The sequence below is a fragment of the Morone saxatilis genome, unplaced genomic scaffold, assembly GCF_004916995.1.
Source record: "Morone saxatilis isolate NCDOM2014 unplaced genomic scaffold, NCSU_SB_2.0 Contig17, whole genome shotgun sequence".
NCBI classification, from domain to species: domain Eukaryota; kingdom Metazoa; phylum Chordata; class Actinopteri; family Moronidae; genus Morone; species Morone saxatilis.
In genome coordinates, this window is record NW_023339729.1 from 10,797,099 (window position 1) to 10,803,815 (window position 6,717).

Here is a 6,717-nt window from a genome sequence, read left to right on the forward strand (position 1 = left end):
GAGAGAGAGTGGGGAGAAAGGAAAGAGGAAAAGCATGCAGAGTCTGTTAAGGGAACGAAGAAAAGGCATAAATAAAATGATAAGTTTACAGATAATACTGGATAATGCTGTGGCGTGACAGCTTGTGAGGTGCAACATTCAGGAGTACCATCTACCACGTTTGATATTACCACTTCTATTTGCAGGGGAACTCATTTTGAGGAGAGATTTCAGCTCAGAACTATTTTTCTGATGAAAAATAGATAATCACAAATAGTAAGAAAAAATCTGCAAGTGTGGTTCTGGGTGTGAAATCAAGTGTATAGGACATTTAATGTTATCTATTTGTGAAACTTTCATCATCTTTTTTTGCAAAACATCTATGTTTTGCACTGAAACTTATTAAAACTTTCTACTTCTCAAAAGTTCTTCCAACTCCTGTTCTACTTTCATCAGGAACAGGAACATTTATTTCTTATTATGATCAAATGTACGAAATTGCAATCTAAGAACAATGCTGATTGTTTTTGTTCTTGAAGAAATTACATTTATCAAACAGGAGCTTTTGTCAGTGTCTGCCTAACTCTGATGTAGCTAAAGCTATGTTTATATTTCAAAGCATAATCTTTTTCAGATTTGCTGGAAAAAATAAGTCATTTTAATATACACTGTGTTTAAAATATATGGCTGGTGTTATCTATTGTTTTTTAACTGTCAACATCATCTCATAAAAAGACCAAACAAATCTGTAGCACCGCCACCCAATATAAAGGGAAGATGATGTTGCTTGGCACCAGAAAAACCTTAAAAGGGATGTTGGAAAAGCAGGTAAGGGTAAGTGCAAAACAAAATGACATTTACTGACAAAAAGCTCATTGAAACACAGGTAAACAATGGAACCCAGTAATTTCAACAAATGTACATTTAGCTGAATCAAAACAGAACAAAACAACTAATGGAAGCTGCAACCTCAGCTCCCCACTACTGCAGTGGACCTAACTGGAAGCTACCACCTGCCCAGGTAAGTGTAGGGTGAGCTAAACCAAGAGCAATAACAATCAAACGAAATAATTAAGATTTCTCAGTAACTGCTGACATCACAATTATATATATTATAATTAGAATATTCTATTGTTCTGCTGATTATGACTATGCTATATCATGTTGTCCTTGATAATAATGAATAGTAATGCTTTTCCATCTAGTGACCTCATCAAGTCAGAATTTTATTTTGGCCAGTTTTTTGGTTTATGACTAAATATTGTGAAAACAAATTAGTTTAGTGCTAATTACAACATGTTAGCAGCTTTCAAATATATATTGACCCACATCATACTTTACATAAACATTTACATAAGAAAAAAAAAATCAAACTTTACAGTGGCCACCACATCAAACACATAAGATTAAAAAAACAACACAATTACCAAACACCCAAAACAGACAAGTTCAACCTCATTGTCTCGATATACATAAAACGTAAATCTTCATATTCTGTTGATCTTTATCAAGAATACTCTTCTATCCTCAATTAACTAAGCACCAAGATTCTGGACTCATAGTGGATTCTAGCTGTTCTTATCCTATCCTTCCTCCTAGAAATTCAGATTACACACACAGACAGTATGGGATTTTGATACTTCTCTCTTTATAGTTTCAAGTTGAGATGTAACGTCGTCAGATACATGAATTTCCAGCCTCTTAAATATAACTGATATTGACCCACAGGCACATATATAATATATAATGGAATATATAAGTGATGGGTTAAAATTAAGTTTCACACTCAATATCCCTCGCATTGGTTGAGGACTATTTTTAATGGTGGATTAATATAGATTTATGGCAGCAGGATGGTGGGTTTGTAGATTAAAGTGACATTTATCAATAAGAACAACACAATTGATGGTCAAAAAACATGCATAAAGATAAAAACATAAAGAGATATGACATGAGAAGAAACAAAGAACATTAATTAAAGATGCAAAAAAACAGGGAGAAGATCAAAACAAGCATGACAATAACTGCCAGTCTGATGTGCATATATTTAACTATTCATAAGATACATTTTCAGCTGGTCTGTTAAAGAAGGGTGAGTCCTTGAAGTGGGTCAGTACTCACCAGCTGGCAGCACCAGAGCTTCTAAATTTTACTCTTTGGTGTAGCCAGACTTTTTCTTGTGCACAGGGACTTCTCACAAGTCATAATGGGCCTAAATAAACTGCATTACCCAAGGGGCACTGCGTGACACTGACCTGTTCACTGTTCACCTCTGCCTTTCTCAGCTAAGTCTAAGTAATGATGATAATGTTGGCCTGGCTCCACAAAGTGAACAAGAACAAAGTCAGACGCTGACACAGCAGAGCTTTGAAAGTCAAATAAAAGCTTTTGTGGATAGCTTGAGGGATAACTGGACATAGAGCCGAGGTGCTTCGTTTGTGTGACACACTAAAGGTAGACAGAAGAGAAACTATCCAGGGATTTTTCCTACGTATTCAAGAAACTAAGGCTTTCCCGGCCTGATGACTTTACTGCGCCAGGCGCCAGGGGTCGCGTTCATTTTTTAAACATGACAGAAAAATATGAAGGCCGTCCATCAGTTTGACAGTTTAATACTGAGGGTGATCTCCTGTTATGTTAAGTAATTTACATGCACTTGTGCAAAGTTGTTTGCTCTAATAATTGAAACAGTTGTCCCCTTGGTTAAATACATTTATTTTTTGAACATACTTAATACGTAACACTTAATGCCTTTGCGGATAATGGCTGATGCAAATGCCAACACGTGAAAAAGGGGAGTACGAGGACCTATTTTTTCCCACTTCAAGTACTGGTGAGTATTGAGTGGTCTTATGTGCAGTTTTAAAGAATGACATTCTTCATTGTGCCACCGCAATAGAAAGGGCTGAGTGGGTAAAGTCTTGTGGAAATATTGCAAATACGTGTGGTAGTCTGATTGCTTACTGGAGGAACATGGATTTTAGGTTGCATGAATACCTGCAGGGCTTTTAATACTGAAATTAACTATTTGTCCTATTAGCATGCATTTCCTATCCCTAGTGTGCATGAGACACATATGGTTTGTAGATAACAGAACATATAGAATGTGCATCATTCATTCTCTCCCCGATGTCCAAAACCAACTTGACTCTTCACTTCTCCACCAAACAACATCCTGAACCCGTCAAGAGACAGCCGTCAACTCTCCTCAGCAAGTCTGGAAGTTTCCTCTCGCAGAGATCTGAAGAGCTGCTGTCAATCGAGGCCTTCCATCCCGTAACACCGCAACACTGTCTCCATGGCTACCGGTGCCCCTCGGACCTATATGAAGTGTGCTAACGGAGTATGACAGTAAGTGTGTCCGTATATTTTGGAAGTGATGTGTGTGTGTGAGAGACAGGGGGAGAAAGTTAGAGGAAAAACAAGGTAGTTACACAAGCTGCCCGACCAAAACACAATTTGCATTTTCTTCTCATGTTTTGCTAAATATAACTTTTACAGCTTTTAATTACGCTGCGTTTAAACAGCATTTCTCTTTTTTTATTCCTTTTTTTAACATAGCTAATGTTCTTTACAGACTTTTAGAGGAGAGAGCAAGTCAAGATTTTTTCCTCTGATGTTAAAGCTCCTAATTGTGCTCTCTAACACGCGCACACACAAATACATGTACCGTGCAGACTGTAATTACATGCTGTTACAGTGACAGCCTTAGGACCTGTCAGGCTGCCGTTTGCTCCACTGCCTCAAGACGACACTGTACACTGAATATCTCTCTCACACACACACACACACACACACACAGTCACAGCGATATCAAGCTGATGCGGGAAAGTCAGGTTTCAAACTGTTGGCTCTTGACAGACCCTGTTCATTTTCTGTGAAGTGTACTTGAAGCACAGCAACATTTCATACACAGTAATTGTCACTCTTTACTACTCTTCTTAACTCACTCACTATATCATTGCTGTCTCTCAATCTCCTTCTGTGTTTCCCCTTCCCCTTAAGGACGCGCGAGAAGACAACAATCCCAACTCATCCAATCCCCATCAGCTTCTAATTAACAGATATAATTGAGGCTAATTAATAAATTGATTCAAGTGCCAAGGCAGGAACCAAACAGACTCCACCCTCCCCTTTCCCAGAGGGCTGACAGCAGTGAAGCCATCCCAGAACGCAATCAAACGCCTCTCTGCATGACTTCAAAGAGAGGGATTTTGATAAGTCAGTGGCCATCCTGCGAGGAAGCAACAAGCTCATTTTCTTTCACAAACAAACACACGTTTCATACGACGGCCAGAGGGGTCTGAAATGATCATCAATGTTACCACTTAAAAGAGAAGTGCTTTTTTTTTTTTTTGCTTTACTGTGGCTTGGTGTTTAGAAAAGGGCCCTTCAAAGGGTAGCCTTCAAAGGGGGTTTTAATTATAACACTTTAGACTCTCAGTCTCTCTTGTCATCTCTCCCTTTCCTTCCCACTCTCTCCTTACATATATTTTTCCCATCTCTCCCTCAGCAACAACCTGCCAGATTTAGATGAAATCAGGTGAAAAACTAATAACCCTCTAAATCTGGTTTTAATTATATCAACACTCTATATGTCTTGTTATCCACGACCATATCCTTCTCCCACACTTTCCAGATTCACTAACCAGGTGGAAAAAGTATAGTAACTCTCACACACATATCAACACACAAACACACACGTCTCTCTAACTAGTTTCAGTATTCAGCTGATTTTGTGAGGTTGATGACTATGTATCTATATGTATCAGCCATAACATTATGAGCACTGACTGGTGAAGTTAATAAAACTGATTATCTGGTTATTATGGCTACTGTCAGTGGGTGGGATATATTAGGCAGCAAGTGAACATTTTGTCTTCAAGTTGATGTGTTAGAAGCAGGAAAAATGGGCAGTGTGAGGATCTGAGTGACTTAGACAAGGGCCAAACTGTGATGGCCAGACGACTGGATCAGAGCATGTCCAAACCTGCAGCTCTGTTGTTCTCGGTCTGCAGAGGTCAGTACCTATCAAAAGTGGTCCAAGGAAGGAAAAGTGGTGAACCGGAGACATGTGCATGTGTGGGGGGGAGTGAAGGCCTGACGCGCTTGAATCGCATACCAACAGAGCGAAGGCTCTACTGCTAAGCTCCAACTTGCCTTAGTATTTTACAGTTTAATGACTGCTGTTTTTCTGAATAGAAAGGTGTCAGAAACACCAGGCTGCTTATTTCACAGTTTTTGTTGGCGTTTTTTTATGAGGGCTGATCGGGGCCTGATCTGTGTATACTTACAACTTGAAACAAACTGGTTTGTATCTATAAAATGCATTTAGTTCCCCTCCCCCAATTAATACCAGGTTTATGCGCATGAAAAAGCTTGCTAAAGGACCATTAACAAACTTCACACAACATTTCATAAGGAACATATGTGCAAATGAGCATATCTCATTTTACTTAATATTTCCATCATGGATTATAATTAAATCTAAGATCTAAATTCGGCGATTTTGCTATTTTTTGACTTTGAGCCGCCTTAACCTACAGCTAGTTTAGTTATTCTTTATTTATACTGAAGCTCAACATTTATTCACATCTACATTTTTGGAATACAATCTCTTCTTCTTAACATTTCAACGGTTTACATGCAGTCACGTGGTCTTCAGTTCACGCCTACAGTACACTGCTGTATATAAATAAAAATTGTCTTTCAGGAGGGTTGTTTTGGTAGGGATGGATAATTATGGTAAATCCTACTTTCATTGGTGTAATTTTTCATGCACGGTGCATTCAAGGCAAAATCCGTATATTATCTGGAACATTAAGCGCTGGGCCAGAAAACTGTTGACAAAATACAGGCGAATAATCCGGACTTCACTGTTAGTCATATTTTTTATATCGATTGTGCCTTAATCCAAGAAGTATGTTTGTTGTTATCTCTATAAACATGCATAGACATAAGATATATGCTGGAGCTTTACTATCCTCATCATATTTGCCGGGTATTTTATATGGTTATTTTTTTATGTTTTTGTGTTGACAAAAATGTCATGGGAACACATTACGTATCTGGCGAGTTGGCGTTATATGGCTGTGGAATTTTTTAACAATTTTTGAGACACACTTGATCATTTTGTTTTGGGGTAACTAAGCTGTTTTTGTAGTGCGGCGTCGTCGTTCAGTTTGAGTCTTTTGTATCTAGTGATGTGTGTTCCGAACGGGTCGTCTCTATGTTGTTTAACTTTTAGAATAGAGAAACAAACGATCAATCAATATGGTCTCCCCTTCTGCCATGATGCTAGCGTCGGGCCTTTTCCCATCATGTCATTCTACGTTACTGACACTTTTAGAAAACATACTGCTGAACTCTCTGCAGACCTCCGTTCCCTGCTCCCTCTGCGTTTCCCTGGAAGACTCCTTCCCTTAACAAACCCCCGGATTGTTGGTAACCGGAGACAGCCTTGGTGGGTTTGGAGGACTAGTTGCCAGGGATAGTTGCCAGTGCCAGCCTACAATGGAGATGGCTGAACAAAAATAGTGTACGACGCCAAGGAATGTCAAAATCTTCGTTTTAGGTTGTCAGCGGTCACACCACACACACACGACACACACACAGGCACACACAGACACACAAGGAGGCTAACCGATTACAATGCTCATTGGTGTGGTGCGCTGCGCTTTATTCAGGCGTCTTCAAACAGAAAGTTGTATTATAAGGGTTTACCGCGGTTCAGGAAGT